This window comes from Schistocerca serialis, chromosome 12 (assembly GCF_023864345.2).
Source record: "Schistocerca serialis cubense isolate TAMUIC-IGC-003099 chromosome 12, iqSchSeri2.2, whole genome shotgun sequence".
Lineage (NCBI taxonomy): Eukaryota > Metazoa > Arthropoda > Insecta > Orthoptera > Acrididae > Schistocerca > Schistocerca serialis.
In genome coordinates this window covers 87,439,790-87,458,640 of record NC_064649.1, presented here as the reverse complement: position 1 = coordinate 87,458,640, position 18,851 = coordinate 87,439,790, and the positions used below count along the sequence as shown (strand labels likewise).

Genomic DNA, 18,851 nt, shown 5'->3' with positions numbered 1-18,851 from the left:
GTGAAACGTCAGCCACGACCTGCAGCAAATGATGATGCCCAAGTATGTGTTTTAGCTGCTGTCGCGACTAATTCGAACATCAGTAGCAGACAAATTGCGCGGGAATCGGGAATCTCAAAAACGTCGTTGTTGAGAATGCTACATCAATATCGATTGCACCCGTACCATATTTCTATGCACCAGGAATTGCATGGCGACGACTTTGAACGTCGTGTACAGTTCTGCCACTGGGCACAAGAGAAATTACTGGACGATGACAGATTTTTTGCACGCGTTCTGTTTAGCGACAAAGCGTCATTCACCAACAGCAGTAACGTAAACCGGCATAATATGCACTATTGGGCAACGGAAAATCCACTATGGCTGCGACTAGTGGAACATCAGCGACCTTGGCGGGTTAATGTATGGTGCGGCATTATGGGAGGAAGGATAATTGGTCCCCATTTTATCGATGGCAATCTAAATGGTGCAATGTATGCTTATTTCCTACGTAATGTTCTACCGATGTTACTACAAGATGTTTCACTGTATGACAGAATGGCTATGTACTTCCAACATGATGGATGTCCGGCACATAGCTCGCGTGCGGTTGAAGCGGTATTGAATAGCATATTTCGTGACATGTGGATTGGCCGTCGAAGCACCATACCATGCCCCGCACGTTCACCGGATCTGACTTCCCCGGATTTCTTTCTGCGGGGAAAGTGGAAAGATATTTGCTATCGTGAGCCACCGACAACGCCTGACAACATGCGTCAGCGCAATGTCGATGCATGTGCGAACATTACCGAAGGCGAACTACTCGCTGTTGAGAGGAATGTCGTTACACGTATTGCCAAATGCATTGAGGTTGACGGACATCATTTTGAGCTTTTATTGCATTAATGTGGTATTTACAGGTAATCACGCTGTAACAGCATGCGTTCTTAGAAATATTAAATTCACAAAGGTACATGTATCACATTGGAACAACCGTAATAAAATGTTCAAACGTGCCTAAGTTCTGTATTTTAGTTTAAAAAGCCTACCTGTTACCAACTGTTCGTCTAAAGTTGTGAGCCATATGTTTGTGACTATTACAGTGCCATCTATCACAAAGCGAAAAAAGTGGTCCAACTAAACCATTCATATTTCTTTACGTACTACACGAATATGTAATAAAAAGTGGTGGTTCCTCTTTAGAAAAACGGAGTTGATATCCGTTTGACCTGTGGCAGCGCCATCTAGCGGGCCAAATATAGCGCCATCTGGTTTCCACCTTCAAGCTAGACGAGTTTCGTTCCTTGTAGTTTTTTCGTTTGATTTGATGAGATATTTGGCCCGGTCACTATCAATGGACCACGATATATATATATAGGTACGGCCAAACTTTCAGGAAACATTCCTCACACACAAATAAAGAAAAGATGTTATGTGGACATGTGTCCGGAAATGCTTTATTTCCATGTTAGAGCTCATTTTAGTTTCGTCGGTATGTACTGTACTTCCTCGATTCACCGCCAGTTGGCCCAATTGAAGGAAGGTAATGTTGACTTCGGTGCTTGTGTTGACATGCGACTCATTGCTCTACAGTACTATCATCAAGCAAATCAGTACGTAGCATAAACAGGTTAGTGTTCATCACGAACGTCGTTTTGCAGTCAGTGCAATGTTTAGAAATGCGGAGTTGGCAGATGCCCATTTGTTGTATGGATTCGCACGGGGCAATAGCCGTGGCGCGGTACGTTTGTATCGAGACAGATTTCCAAAACGAAGGTGTCCCGGCAGCCAGACATTCGAAGCAATTGATCGGCGTCTTAGGGAGCACGGAACATTCCAGCCTATGACTCGCGACTGGGGAAGACCTAGAACGACGAGGAGACCTGCAATGGACGAGGCAATTCTTCGTGCAGTTGACGATAACCCTAATGTGAGCGTCAGAGAAGTTGCTCCTGTAGAAGGTAACGCTGACCACGTCACTATTTGGAGAGTGCTACGGGAGAACCAGTTGTTTCCGAACCATGTACAGCGTGTGCAGGTACTATCAGCAGCTGATTGGCCTCCACGGGTACACTTCTGCGAATGGTTCATCCAACAATGTGTCAATCCTCATTTCAGTGCAAATGTTCTCTTTACGGATGAGGCTTCATTCCAACGTGATCAAATAGTAAATTTTCATAATCAACATGTGTGGGCTGACGAGAATCGGCATGCAATTGAGCAATCACGTCATCAACACAGATTTTCTGTGAACGTTTGGGCAGGCATTGTTGGTGATGTCTCGATTGGACCCCATGTTCTTCCACCTACGCTCAATGGAGCACGTTATCATGATTTCATACGGGATACTCTACTTGTGCTGCTAGAACATGTGCCTTTACAAGTACGACACAACATGTGGTTCATGCACGATGGAGCTCCTGCACGTTTCAGTCGAAGTGTTCGTGCGCTTCTCAACAATAGATTCGGTGACCGATGGATTGGTCCGCCTCTACGAGGACCAATTCCATGGCCTCCACGCTCTACTGACCTCAACCCTCTTGGCTTTCATTTATGGGGGCATTTGAAAGCTCTTGTCTTACCAACCCCGGTACCAAATGTAGAGACTCTTCGTGCTCGTATTGTGGACGGCTGTGATACATTCTCCAGGGCTGGATCAGCGCATCAGGGATTCCATGCGACGGAGGGTGGATACATGTATCCTCGCTAACGGAGGACATTTTGAACATTTCCTGTAACAAAGTGTTTGAAGTCACGCTGGTACTTTCTGTTGCTGTGTGTTTCCATTCCATGATTAACGTGATTTGAAGAGAAGTAGTAAAATGGGCTCTAACACGGAAAGTAGGCGTTTCCGGACACATGTCCACATAACATATTTGCTCTCTTTGTGTGTGAGGAATGTTTCCTGAAAGGTTGGCCGTACCTTTTTGTAACACCCTGTATGTGTGTGTGTGTGTGTGTGTGTGTGTGTGTGTGTGTGTGTGTGTGTGTGTGTGTGTGTGTATGTGTGTGTGTGTGTGTGTGTGTGTGTGTGTAAGCAACTGCAAACACCCTATGTGTGTGTGTGTGTGTGTGTGTGTGTGTGTGTGTGTGTGTGTGTGTGTTTATAAGCAACTGCAGACGGCTGCGAGTGGCTTATTACAGAAAGGCGGCACGTCCCCTTGTATAGACAGAGCTTGTTCCATCTCGCTGTGGTTGACCCTGTCTGCGGTGTGTGGGACGAGCATATGCCTGGCGTCGCATCGCATCGGACCCCATCACGCACGCCGGCCGCCCTAACGGGCGCAACGATTTTCCAGCGGTCTGCGTTCCGGACATTTCCATCAGCAGGGCAGGGGCCAATCAGCGGCGCTGGTTAGCGGCGGCTCATGCAATCTGCTGACAGCGGCCGCGCGGAGCATCACTATCAGCGATAGCTGGCCCGCCTAACGGGGCGAGCCTTCGCAATCCATTGCAGCCACTACGCATTTCAGTCGAAGTGTTCGTACGCTTCTCAATAACAGATTCGGTGATCGTGTGCAAAAGGGCTCGTAGATACTCCGGAAGCCACCGAAAGGTGCATAGCGGTGCGTACGCTGAACCACTACTTGTCATTTCCTTTCCTTGTCCATTCGCAAATAGAGTTACGGAAAAGCGACGGTCAATATGATTCGGCAGTACAATCGTTCCGCAGTCACTTTCAAATTTTCTCTAAATGTTCTCAGTAGCATTTCTCAAAAAGAACGTCGGCTATCCTCCAGGGATTCCCATTTGATTTCCCGAAGCATCTCCGTAACACGTTTTGTTAGAGCCTTCTGGTAGCAAATCTAATAGCACACTGAAATACTCTATTGGCCATTAAAATTGCTACACCACGAAGATCTGCTACGTACGCGAAAATTAACCGAAAGGAAGAAGATGCTGTGATATGCAAATGATTAGCTTTACAGAGCATTCACACAAGGTTGGCGCAGGTGGCGACACTTACAACGTGCTGACATGAGCAAAGTTTCCAACCGATTTCTCATACACAAACAGCACTTGACCGACGTTGCCTGGTGAAACGTTGTTCTAATGCCTCGTATAAGGAGGAGAAATGCGTACCATCACGTTTCCGACTTTTGTTAATGGTCAGATTGTAGCCTATCGCGATTGCGACATTGCTGCTCGCGTTGGTCGAGATCCAGTGACTGTTAGCAGAATTGGAATCGGTGGGTTCAGGAGGGTAATACGGAACGCCGTGCTGGATCCCAACGTCGTCGTATCACTAGCAGGCGAGATTACAGGCATCTTATCTGCATGGCTGTAAAGGATCGTGCAGCCACGTCTCGATCCCTGAGTCAAGAGATGGGGACGTTTGCGAAACAACAACCATCTGCACGAACAGTTCGACGACGTTTGCAGCAGCATGGACTGTCAGCTCGGAGACCGTGGCTGCGATTGCCCTTGACGCTGCATCATAGACAGGAGCGCCTGCGATGGTGTACTGGACGACGAGCCTGGGTGCACGAATGGCAAAACGTCATTTTTTCGGATGAATCAGGGTTCTGTTTATAGCATCATGATGGTCGCATCCGTGTTTGGCGACATCGCGGTGGAAGCGTGTATTCGTCATCGCCATACTGGCGTATCACCTTGCGTGATGGTATAGGGTGCCATTGGTTACACGTCTCGGTCACCTCTTGTTCGCATTGACGGCACTTTGAACAGTGGACGTTACATTTCAGTTTTGTCACGACCTGTTGCTCTACCCTTCATTCGATCCCTGCGAAACCCTACATTTCAGCAGGATAATGCACGACCGCATGTACGGGCCTTTCTGGATACAGAAAATGTTCGACTGCTGCCCTGGCCAGCACATTCTCCAGATCTATCACCAATTGAAAACGTCTGGTCAATGGTGACCGAGCAACTGGCTCGTCACAATACGCCAGTCTCTACTCTTGATGAACTGTGGTATAGTGTTGAAGCTGCCTGGGCAGCTGTACCTGTACACGCCATCCAAGCTCTGACTCAATGCCGAGGCGTATCTTGGCCGTTATTACGGCCAGAGGTGGTTGTTCTGGGTACTGATTTCTCATGATCTATGCACTCAAATTGAGTGAAAATGTTATCGCATGTCAGTTGTAGTATAATATATTTGTCCAATTGATGCTAACTCACAGTAAGACTCAGTTTTTACAGTTTCTAACTCACAATTCAAAAAGAACCGATATTTTGATCAGACAGAATGGGCATATTATAAGCGTGATGGAACAGTTCAAGTTCCTAGGCGTTGGTATAGATAGTAAGCTGTTGTGGAAAGCCCACGTCCAGGATCTTGTTCAGAAACTAAACGCTGCTTTATTTACCATTAGAACAGTATCTGAAATAAGTGACAGTTCAAGACGAAAACAAAAACGGGCTGTTCGAGCTATATGTGGTGTAAGTTCGAGAACCTCTTGTCTACCCCTATTCAATAGTCTGGGAATTCTGACATTGCCCTCACAGTATATATTTTCTTTAATGTCGTTTGCTGTTAGCAATATTAGCCTATTCCCAAGAGTTAGCAGCTTTCACTCAGTTTATACTAGGGAGAAATCAAATATGCATGTGGAATGCACTTCCTTGACTCTTGTGCAGAAAGGAGTGCAGTATTCTGTTGCATCCATTTTCAATAAGCTACCACAAGAACTCAAAAATCGTAGCAGTAGCCCAAACTCTTTTAAGTCTTAACAGAAGAGTTTCCTTATGGGTCACTCCTTCCATTCTGCCGAGGAGCTCCTGGAAGAGCTAAAAAATTAAGCAAATTCCAGTGTTACATTGTTGATTTTCTTTATTTAAACTAAAGACTTATCGGCAGAATATGTTTTTTTTATATTTCATTTTATCTGTTTCTACTATCGTGTTATAATTCCATGTATTGACTCGTTCCATGACCATGGAGACTTCTCCTTAATTTGGTCCCACGGAAATATAAATAAATAAATAAATACCCGTTTATCATCTGCATTTCTTCTTGGTGTAGCAATTAGTGTGGCCAGTAGTGTAGGTTGCAGTGTTATGCAGAGATGATGGTTTGTACAGAATAGATTAGCATTATATTGTTGCACGAGACCAGTTTTGGACTGAAGACCACAACCACCACAAGTCTCGAAAATGTAGAATGTGTCTTCAGAGGAGTGTGTGTGTGTGTGTGTGTGTGTGTGTGTGTGTGTGTGTGTGTGTGTGTGAGAGAGAGAGAGAGAGAGAGAGAGAGAGAGAGAGTGAGAGAGGGAGGGATGGGGGGGGGGGGAGGAGGAAACGGAGTGAAAACTCAGTAAACCCAGATGAAGTGAAGTATTGCAACGTCTCCTGGAGAAGCGCTATGAGACGAGAGACCAGCAGCGAGACACGATTTCTGCGGCATTAGCTCGGCAGAGTGCTTCTGGGGAATTCTGCACGAGCGAGGCAACCAGCGGCCGTGTGGGAAGCGCCGCAGCTGCTGTGTGTTCGCTTTGATGGGCAGCTAGCAGCGAGAGACGCGAGCATTCATATGCATGCTCTTATTTGAATTCTCGCTGAATATTTATTTAACGCGGGCGGCTACTTTTCACCCACAGAGGCGTACACATGCACGCCTCTACGCTATGAAAAATAAAAATAGATTCACATGGCAAAGGAGCACAGATTAATTTTTTCTGTCAGGCGAGTTCAGCATGTACCAAATAGCCATGAACTTTATAAAAAGTGTACCAACATCCATTGATCTGATTTTCGTGTACTTCCGTACCAGCAAGTAAATGCTCAAAAAAAAGCTTCTGTTTGATTTAAAAGACCCTGACTGAGGAATGGGATGCCAGCTGCCTCGTTCTACCTTCCTCAGCAACTTTAAAAATTTTCCCAACAATTTTGGCATAGGTACATGTTGGCATTTTTTTTTTTAAAGTGCAGCTCACATCTCACTCCCAGAAGCTCCCCTCGCTGTAATTCACTCACACCCACTACTCCATCGTTGTAAAGTCGCTCATTACCATCCACTTTCTCACTCACTTTGTGACACACTGTCGATTTCTCCTGTCTCACAGCCGCAGTCCTCTTCGTTCTCTCAATCACTCATTCCTTCCCACTGCTGTTTTCTCTCTATCTCTCTCTCTCTCTCTCTCTCTCTCTCTCTCTCTCTCTCTCTCTCTCTCTCTCTCCTGCGCTGTCACTGTCATAGACTGTCTCTCGTTATCACTGGCTCTAACCTACTTTCACTTCCTCCTCCTCTTTATTCCCGTCTCTTTGGCACTGTGTTCTTCACTCTTTTCCTAGCATTGTTCTGTCAATATCAACTGTCTTTCTCTCTCTCTCTCTCTCTCTCTCTCTCTCTCTCTCTCTCTCTCTCTCTCTCTCTCTCTCTCTCTCTCCTGCGCTGTCACTGTCATAGACTGTCTCTCGTTATCACTGGCTCTAACCTACTTTCACTTCCTCCTCCTCTTTATTCCCGTCTCTCTCTCTCTCTCTCTCTCTCTCTCTCTCTCTCTCTCTCTCTCTCTCTCCTGCGCTGTCACTGTCATAGACTGTCTCTCGTTATCACTGGCTCTAACCTACTTTCACTTCCCCCTCCTCTTTATTCCCGTCTCTTTGGCACTGTGTGTTCTTCACTCTTTTCCTAGCATTGTTCTGTCAATATCAACTCTCTCTCTCTCTCTCTCTCTCTCTCTCTCTCTCTCTCTCTCTCTCACACACACACACACACACACACACACACACACACACACACACACTATCTTCCAGTATTTGTTACTTTTCCACCTATTTGCCACAGCCCCCTGTCTCCTCTCTCGGTATTAAAAAATAATGAATATGTTCGCACGACAATATTTTGGGAAAATTTTTAACGATGTGCTGAGGAGCGTAGAACGAGGCAGCTGGTACCCCACTTTTTAGCCTAAGTATTTTAAACAGAAGCAAATTCGCCTTTTTGTGCTCCGAAGAACATTTCTCCGCTGGTTCCCTTCTTTTCCCTGGCACAACAGGGTATGTACGAGGGTGGGTCAAATGAAAACCTTAAATTTGTAATAACAATTCGAAATTTCTCGCAGTCATCTTATAAGTTGGTAAGCGTGCTACTAACGCCGTGCAGAATGGCCTGTAGGTGGCAGCATAGTGCAGATGCACACACAGGGTAACGTTCATCTCACGCTAGGTGAGGAGAACCCTACTTCATAGTGACGTAACACTACGTCATCGTGACGTAAATAACCTAAATGGACTACACGAGTGCGTAAATCGATCTTTGCGGTTGTACCGACAACGTCAAAGCTAAATGTAAATACATGTGTACAAACGAGGTGACAGGAGTTATCTGTTACGCCTATCCCAGTTGAATTAACTATTAAGCTGTAATCCCAACAATTTGGGATGGTATTGTGTGTTTCAGGAACATAATGAATGTCTGAACAGAGGAACCATAACGAAAGTAAAAAAAAAAAGCTTTTAGTCAATTTTTTTTTTGAATCCGATGAATCGTGCATAAATCGTGTGGATAGAAACGTGAAATAACTGATTATTAAGCTGCAATCCAAAGAATGTGGGATATTATTGTGTGTTTCATGTACATAACGAATATCTGAATGAAGGAATCATAACCATAACGAAAGTGTCTTGTTATTTTTCTAGCCTGAATTTTTTTTAAGAATCCGGTGAATCGTGTCTAAATCCTGTGGATAGAAACATGAAATAATTAATTATTAAGCTGCAATCCAAATAATGTGAGATGTTATTGTGTGTATCGTGAACATAACGAATATCTGAATGAAGGAATCATAACCATAACGAAAGTGTCTAGGCATTTTTTAGTCCTATTAATCGTGCATAAATCATGTGGATAAAAACGTGAAATAGGGAGAAATTAAAGTGTTTCGTATTTTTATAAAAGCCAATGAACTGTACATAATTCATGTGGGCGGAAACGTTAAGCTGAGAAACTGAAGTTCGAAGTAATTCCGAATGTTGCTGGAAATATTAAACCATCTAGGTCGATTTAATTTTGCCTTCATGTTGTAAATCAACTAAGAACAATGAACAGTGCAGATTGAAGACGCACACAACAGTCGATGCATACAGAATGCACACAACAGTCGATAGGACAACTCGTGAAACTCACGATGACGCGTGCCTACGTCACGTTGACGTAGGGCTCTCCCCACCTAGCGTGAAAGGAATGCTACCCGCACACAGTATAAAGATGGCCGCCCCACTAGCGACTTGCAACAGGGAAGAACAGCGTTCTGTTATTCGGTTTGTGTGTTGTGAAGGTGTGAAACCTATTGAAATACATCGACGAATGAAGGTTCAGTCTACGAATGGAGCAGGAAGTTCGCAAATGGTGTGACTTCAGCGGAAGATACTCCTCGTCCGGGTCAGGCACAACGAGTTGTGACTCCACAGAACATTGCAGCAGTTGAAGCCATAGTGAAGGAAAATCGCCGAGTGACACTGAATGACACTGCAGCGTCTTTACAGATTAGTCATGGGTCAGCGCACCACATTGTGCATAATGTGCTCCAGTTTCACAAAGTGTCTGCAAGATGGGTGCCACGGCAGCTGACTCCTGAAATGAGAGAACGACGTGTTGATGCTTGTGAAGAACTACTTCGGCGCTGTGAACGAGAAGGTGATGGCTTCCTTGCAAGAATCGTTACTGGGGACGAAACCTGGATTCACTTCCACCAACCGGAAACGAAGAGAGCGAGCAAGGAATTGCGCCATTCCTCATCACCAAAACCAAAGAAGTTTCGAACAGAACCATCAGCAGGGAAGGTTATGCCGACTCTCTTTTGGGACGAAAAAGGCGTCATTTTGGAGCATTACATGACTAAAGGGACCACTGTCACCAGTGAATCATACACAAATCTCCTAAAAAAATCGTTTACGGCCTGCAATCAAATCAAAGCGACGTGGATTGCTGTCAGCAGGTGTCCTTTTGCAACATGACAATGCAAGGCCCCACACTGCCCGTACAACAGTTGCAACAATCACAGACCTGCATTTTGAGTGTGTTCCTCATCCACCATACTCACCAGACCTTGCCCAATGTGATTTCCATACGTTTGGACCACTCAAGGACGCGATGGAAGGAAAGAAGTCCCGTTCTGATGAAGGCAGCAGCGTTGGTTTGTTTCCCGTTACACACAAAATGGTTTTTAAAGTGCAGTTTTGCATTCCCATTCAACCGACCTATCTCAAATTAGTCTATTGCGACATTCGCTTTACTGATATGTATTATGACGGATCCTTGTACACTTTAATCAATTGTTTCCCTAGTATCTCAGTATGTGTGTTCAGTGAAGCAGTGCGTGATTTACCTTTACCTTCGCCTTTAGAGTAGAAGGGTGTCCAAATCTTAACACTTCCACCACCAAAATTTCTGCTCTTTCTTACTTTATGCTCTATTCGTATATCATGGGAATGATATCGATAGCCATCCGTCCGTTCTAAATTAAACCTACTGCTCATCACTGAAGATCACTTTATCCCGCTTTGAAGCCCATGACATACGTTTTTCAGGAAACCCCACACTAGTCTGTTTATCTTTGGGTGTTAAACCGCCTTCTGCAATCATCTCTTGGATGCAAGATTTTGCTACACCATTTTACTCCATTTGTCAGTACACTCTATCTCATACTGCTGCATAAATACATAGAAAGAAAGATCCCATATAATTTAACTACAATATAGCGGGTCAGCAACTGGAAGCAGTTCATTCCATAAATTATCTGGGAGTACGCATTAAGAGTGATTTAAAATGGAATAACCATATAAAGCTGATCGTCGGTAAAGCAGATGACAAACAGATTCATTGGAGGAATCCTAAGGAAATGCAATCCGAAAACAAAGGAAGTAGGTTACAGTACACTTGTTCGGCCACTGTTTGAATACTGCTCAGCAGTGTGGGATCCGTACCAGATAGGGTTGATAGAAGAGATAGAGAAGATCCAACGGAGAGCAGCGTGCTTCGTTACAGGATCATTTAGTAATCGCGAAAGCGTTACGGAGATGATAGATAAACTCCAGTGGAGGACTCTGCAAGAGAGACGCTCAGTGGCTCGGTACGGGTTTTTGTTGAAGTTTGGAGAACATACCTTCACCGAGGAGTCAAGCGGTATATTGCTCCCTCCTACGTGTATCTCGCAAAGAGACCATGAGGATGAGAGATTAGAGCCCACACAGAGGCATACCGACAATCCTTCTTTTCACGAACAATAGGAGACTGGAATAGAAGGGAGAACCGACAGAGGTACTCAAGGTACCCTCCGCCACACATCGTCAGGTGGCTTGCGCAACATGGATGTAGATAGCTATACGGCCTACTCTTGCTGGATAAAGTCTGAACTGTAGTGCGGGATCCAGCTGTTGGAGCCGGCTACAGCTTCGGGCCACCCGCTTTTCCCTTTCTCGGTGAGAGTCCAGCCTACACAGCCTACTGGTGGCTGGAGCTGAGGCGTCGGTAACGGGCCTTTGTTGGCATCGCCTCCCCCCCCCCCCCCCCCCATAGACGGATAGGAAGCGCCGGTGCCCGCCTTTCGCAGTTAATCCGGCCGCCATTGTCTGCCAACAAAGGCCTCCCTCCCCCCCTCCCCCCCACCGCCCACATCCCGGACCGGCCTCTCATTGGCCCTCCTCAAGCACAATCCTGCCCACGCAGCAGTGATCGACCCCTGGCTCACTTCCCGGTGTTCTAGCCAGCCACCAGGAGCCGCGTGGGACGTGGGACGTCGCCGAATGGGTTGTTCTCTCTCTCTCTCTTTCTCTCTCTCCCCTGTGTCTGCAGAGAACGATGCCCTCGTTGCGAGCGCCCACCTGTGGATCGGAAACGACTGTGGTCCAGCCACTCATTAGGGACGGCGGTTATCACTGAAACAACCGGTTTTCGTTTATACTTCTTTTTCAACACCAATTTGAGGGGCTCCGGAACGCCCTATACTTGCAATGTTAAAATAACGCTTATAAATTACATCTTTCCTCACAAAGTATTTGAGGTAGGAAGTTGAACTTTTTACAGATTATTTATTGGAATATGGGCTACAACTTAACACAGGGATTTTACAAAATTTTAGTTCAGTTATTAAAGATTATTTTTTTTCAATTGTAACGAAAATTCACAACATTTTTTTGCAATTTTTTATTTATATATTCAAAAATATACAGTTTTTTGGAAAAAGGCTGTGTTAAATTATGCAGAAGGTACTGTGTAACATTTACTGAAAGTTTGAAACAAATATGTTTGGAAGATCCTTAGAAAACATGTAATTAGTATGAGAAAATAAAAGTTTTGGGAATCGAGCGACAATGATAGGATTAACTTTTTAGTGCATTCCAGGTCCATGGGATGGATTATCTTCATCCTCTGCAAACTCCTCCTCCAGCTTCCTCTTGTTCCTCCTCCTGTTTACTCTTGCTTGTATTTCTAGACTCTTTACAGCCCTGTCTGCAGCCCGAAGGCGTTCCTTGTCTAAAGCAAGCATCGCTCGTTGTTGTGTTGGTAGATTTTGCTACCATTTTCTTCAGTTGCAGTTACTGCAACACTGTTCCAAATGGTGGTCATGTATGAACACTTATCACATTTCAGTTGTATTTCACTAGCAGGTCCTACGTGCTTTATCATGGAGAGCTCCAGACCAACTTCACTACAATGAATACATCTTACACACTTTGAAAAAATTCCTTTGAGAACCGACATATCAAATATTTCATTCACATCCGATTCGCCCATAAAACATTCATAGTTTTCACTCATTGAACCAAGCTTCTTCTGTGAAGTATTTTCTTTTCCACTTTCACTGCTATGGGCAGGTGTACTTGAGAGGTTAGGTTCACTCACTTGGTTATCGTCTCTATTGTTTACAGTAATAACACATACCTTTGGCTTTCCAACATTTCTCCTTTTCTTAAAAGCCTTCAGAGGATTTCTAATAACTTTACTTTTACTCATTATTATACTTCAACGAAACAGAGACTCAAGAAACAGAATTAATTACGAATATTTTCGAGATAACGACAGAGTAAATGAACATGAAACAATCGACAATCACACCAGCGATATATATTGAACCATCACAGGTTAGCCACAACACATACTTTATTTCACATCACTAAAATGTACCTGATGAACACGGACGTTCAATGTATCCCTGGTTAACATTGAAACATCCCCTTAGAAAAATTATTGAGTTACTGTGCTGATAAATCCCTTACATTATTTGATTTTCAAACAGCTGAGCAAAACGGAACGTACTCAGACATTTCTATCTTTACTTATTCTGATCAACACTAAACTAACATGCAATATTTTTAGCGCAACGCAATCTGTCTTTCAATAATCCCTACAAAAGAATGGCCCTGACTAACATTAACCTATACCTTTCACAAATCACTTACCTCACAACAATCTTCGTTATTCGAACTACTGCAATACAGCGAGCGCCACTACTGCCAACTAAATAAATGATTCAAACTACTGAAGGCACTAACTACTGACAGGCATAGTTAGCAAATGAAAGATTTTGATAGAGAACAATCAATGTATTTACTTAATAGTGTTCAAAAGTCATAATATATATAGCAGTCCATGACATCCATTCATACAAATGTACTGTTTCTGATGGACACACGTATAGATCATCCGCTCTCAAAAATCCGCCATCTCACTTCCCCACATCCACCACTGCTGGCGGCTCACCTCCAACTGCGCAACGCTACGCGCTGTTAATATCCAGCTGCCTAACACTACAGTGGCAGACAACAATGCAAACCAGCCACAGACTGCACACAGCACAGCCAGTGATTCCCATAGAGAGCGCTACGTGGCGTTACCAATATAAAAACCTAAACGGCCTATTTACGACATCATTGCCTCCTAACCTCAACAGCCCATGCTACACCCAAAGAAAATTCTTCCCAAAAGAAACCGGACGATGCAAAGAATAAATGTAACACTAAAAGTAAGGGCAATTAAGAATACGAAATAATTGATATTTGTATCGTATTCGTTGTATTGGAGTACGAGGTATTGGGAAAACTTAATTAAGCTATGTACAAGCTAAGGTCGTGTTAAAATATGTGCAGTTATAAACCTTTTGAGTGTACATGACTCATGTCAAATGCACTGATGATAGCTTTTCTGCAACTGAAATGTAGATCTGCAATAAAATATAGATTGAGTTGCAACTGATTGCTGAGTTACTTCCTGTTTTGTGCAGACAATATAAGAGCGAAGGTATGAGATTAGAAATAAACGAACATAGAGGAAAAACTACAGAGCTACAGTTAATTTGTAAATATTGTAAATATGTTTTATTTTTCTTCATGTCATTGGATTACTGATAATAACAGCAAATTGTATAGCTCCAATTTTGGTCTTGTATATGGCCTAGGCTCCACTCGAAAGAGAAAGGCAGCTGAGAATTGCTACCTAGGGTATTGAACCTGCCTCCTCACCTATCAAAATTTAGCAATTACAATCATGTATTAGGATCTGCAGCTGAAAATGTTGCCAATTTGTGTGTCAAAGTTGCAGTAAAGAAACCAGTGCTAGAAAATAAAGACTACGACAGTGAAAGGGATGAAAGTGCAGCATTTGGCGGCACTGGGAAAAAGCGAAGTCAAACTTCAAAAAACGGTCAACATGGATTTAGAAAACATCGTTCTTGTGAAACACAACTAGCTCCTTATTCGCATGAAGTGTTGAGTGCTATTGACAAGGGGTTTCACATTGATTCGTATTTCTGGATTTTCGGAAGGCTTTTGACACTGCACCACACAAGCGGCTCGTAATGAAATCGCGTGCTTATCAAATATCATCTCAGTTATGTGACAGGATTTCTGATTTACTGTCAGAGAGATCACAGTTCTTAGTAACTGACGGAAAGCGGAGTAAAACAGAAGTGATTTCTGGCGTTCCCCAAGGTAGTGTTATAGGCCCTTATCGACAAAAACATTTGGGAGACAATCTGAGCAGCCGTCTTAGGTTGTTTGTAGGTGAGGCTGTCGTTTATCGAGTAATAAAGTCAAGAGAAGATCAAAACAAATTGCAAAACAATTTAGAAAAAATATCTGAATGGTGCGAAAATTGGCAATTGACACTAAATAACGAAAATTGTGAGGTCATCCACATGAGTACTAAAAGGAATCCGTTAAACTTTGGTTACACGATAAATCAGTCAGATCTAAAAGCCGTAAATTCAACTAAATACCTAGGAATTACAATTACAAACAACTTACATTGGAAGGAACACACAGAAAATGTTATGGGGAAGGCTAACCAAAGACTGCGTTTTATTGACAGGACACTTAGAAAATGTAACAGGCGTACTAAGGAGACTGCCTACACTACGCTTGTCCGTCCTCTTTTAGAATACTGCTGTGCGATGTGGGATCCTTACCAGATGGAATTGACGGAGTACATCTAAGAATTTCAAAGAAGGGCAGCACATTTTGTATTATCGCGAAATATGGGACAGAGCGTCACAGAAACGATACAGGATTTGGGCTCGACATCATTAAAAGAAAGGCGTTTTTCGTTGCGTCGGAATCTCCTCACGATATTCCAGTCACCAACTTTCTCGTCCGAAAGCGAAAATATTTTGTTGATACCGACCTACATAGGGAGAAAGATCACCACGATAAAATATGGGTAATCAGAGCTCGTACGGAAAGATATAGGTGTTAATTCTTTCCGCGCGCGATACGAGATTGGAGTAACAGAGAATTGTGAAGGTGGTTCGATGAACCCTCCGCCAGGCAGTTAAACGTGATTTGCAGAGTAACCATGTAGATGTAGATGAACAACAACTTTTGAAGTTTGTTTCCGTTCAGGAACATACTGAAGATCTTTCTCCGAGTCACAGTTGCTATCATCGTCCTCACATTCGTACAGATCGCCCCCCAGAAAGGTTTTTCCTGTTATAAACACCACAGGCTTCACTAGTATTGGCAGCCATGCTTCTGCTCTTACTACTGTGCACATGTCCTGACAAAATTGGCACTAACGAGAATCTGAAATTTGAGATAAAGTTGCCATTTCTCAGTTTATAGTGGAACTACCGATTAATATGAATAAAACGCAACACTTTCCACGTTTTACATGTAATAATCCTCGCTGTCCCTTACTGCTGTGTACAGCAAAGGTTGTCAATTGCGACAAATGTTTACAAACGAAATTAAGTGTTTAAATAACTTATGTATCATTTGAAACCTTTTTTCATACACTTTCAGGAATGGAAAAATTATCAAATGGAAGATCCATAGCATTAGGGAATTACACATTGTAACGTCTCCTGGCAAAACACATGTGTGGTACAAGAAAGGAAAAAAATTGAACTGGATGATTATAATTTTATTTCTGCATGGACAATGATTCTGTGAACTTTATTTAATAAAGAGAAACCATTGTGTATCATGTTTTATACTTGTATAGAATTATGTACAGATTTGTTAAAGATAATATCTGTGTCGGTGAGTACAGAAACCGCTACAGACGATACTTATTAAATATCAAACAAAGATGTAAATATATCAAACCGAGTACAAATAGTAATGACCGAGCATTAATCTCTCTGTCTTTTTGGAGTTACGTGAGTAGGAAGAGCCTGTGACGCTATTTTGTATGCTTGTGTACCATTCTTTTGTCAAGATTGGGAGAAGGACGCCATTAGGAATTGATTTGTAAAGGTGTGTAAGAATTTAATCTGTCTAAACGTTTTGGATAGAGTTTCTTAATGAAAACTTGCATTGTGATATGTAATAAGGTTGCCTGGTATCTTATACCATCCTTTTAAGACAATTTCAGCTATTTAAATACTATTCGTGGTGCAGAGCTGCGCTACGAACGAACGAGCCGCTGCCGCGGAGCATTCAAACTGCATTAAATGAAACCAAAGAAGACAGGTAACAGTGAACTAAAATTATTTCTTTCAGCTTTCGGGATTGCAGGGCAGAGCAGCAGATTTTATGAAGTGTTTTACAGGTGGACGCTGGCTGCGGATGATGTTATATTATTAACAGTGCAAAAAGATAATTTATCCTCATGGCATATAAGAAATCTTGCTGTGCGTAGTTCTGGTCTGGCAAACATTATAGTAAAAATATTTTTTCTCTGATAATAGTCTCATGTTCTGTGTTAATCGTGATACTTATTGATGTTTTAATGTTAACAAAAATCCACTGCAAAATTTTGATGTTGAACAAACATTGCGTACTGTAACATCAGTATTGATAACGAAATAATTTTCAGTAACCTTTTCAATAGCTGTAAAGTAAGAAAGATATGTTGAACATTATAGCGAGTTACGGTAATGAAACAATGTTCCCTTTATAGAAAGCCAGATCCAGAATAATTAGAACATAATATACTTTGTTTTGTTCAAAATTAATGATCTAAAGAAAGTCACAGCACAGCATCCCTAAAAAGTGTTTCAGGTCTCTTTTCGTAGCAACATATTTTATCTCATCCATTTATCAATATATTAGTTGTTACGCGAGCAATAACAACGAGAGCGAAAACATACTGGGAGTTAGTTTCTTACAGTCGACTGCTATGTAGACCTTTGGGATGTTAGTGTATGAATACTGAACAGCAACTTAAAATACAAAAATGTCAACTACAGTTGACTCAGACAGATCAGTTTACGAAACCGTAGACGCTACTTCTCCATCGAGCAACTCCTCAGTTTGCCTCACAAGGGCTGAGTGCACCTCGCTTGCCAACAGCGCTCGGCAGACCGGATGGTCACCCATCCAAGTGCTAGCCCAGCCCGACAGCGCTTAACTTCGGCGATCTGACGGGACCCGCTGTTACCACTGCGGCAAGGCCGTTGGCACTTGAGTGCAAAAGATCAGTTAAAAATTGATGTCCGTCCTGTTTTTCAAATTACTGAGTTGTTAGACAGGCAAAGGATACTGCAACGCTTTGTGGGGGTTTTAGCAATGGAAGAAACCTGATTCACGATGTGCGATGCAGATTCACTTATGGAATTCACCTGCTAAAATTTGAGAAAGGCATCAAAACCCCAACCAGAATACGGTTTGATAATTTAGTATCATGAACCAAGTTAACGGCAACTGGTATATGTCTCTGACATAAGCTAGTATATTTACTATTAGCTATATTATATGACTGAACGTTTAACATTATAAAGTAAGTTTTATTCATGATCTCATGACATGCCATTGAATTAAAGAGGCCTACTTCCTCTTCTCAAGTAACTTAATTAAACAGACCTCTCATCCTCTGTTCTGATTTACATAAACACAGGGGTGTTCAAAAAGTCTCTCCGCAGTGCCGTATCATTCTTCGCCTGCCTGGGTTACTTCCCTTCAAGTGGACTCTCCCAACATTCCACTGTTTCGTTTATCTCAGCCAGCGTCAGTAGTATCGTTGGTGTGTGTCATTACGTGTTGATGTGGACGTTTATGTTTAGTTGTTTCGTTTTTGTCACTATTAAAATGCTAAGCATTGACGAACGTGTGTTTTAGTCGAACAAGTGTTCAAAGCTGCCGGTAAAACACAGTTTCAGTTCGTCAAGCATTTAATTCAGTTTTCCCGGAGACAACACTCCCACATAGCGATACTGTGCGAGATTTGATTGACAAATTTCAAAGTACGGGTTCAGTGACAGATGCAGCGAGAAGTGGTCGTCCCAGCGTTTTGTCTGAGGATAAACTACTCGATATTTCCGATAAAATGTCGGTGAGTCCGAACACGTCAGTAAGAAAACTCGCCCAGGAAATCGGTGTTAGTGTCGGAACGGTCCACACAGCTGTGTAAATATAACTTTTCCCATTCAAAGTGACAGTCGTGCAAGAACTGAAGAATACTGATCATGCATGAGACTGCATTATTGTCAATGGTTCAAAAATTTCGTTCAACAAAATGGAAGGGATATTCT

General features: G+C 42.9%; 1 protein-coding gene and 1 pseudogene across 1 annotated transcript in view; both read right to left on the bottom strand.

Annotated features, from left to right (window-relative positions):
* LOC126428137 (uncharacterized) overlaps positions 1–18,851 on the bottom strand; it is a 744,079-nt gene that overhangs the window by 405,375 nt on the left and 319,853 nt on the right. The window lies entirely within an intron of this gene.
* LOC126428526 (5S ribosomal RNA) lies at positions 17,665–17,782 on the bottom strand (annotated as a pseudogene).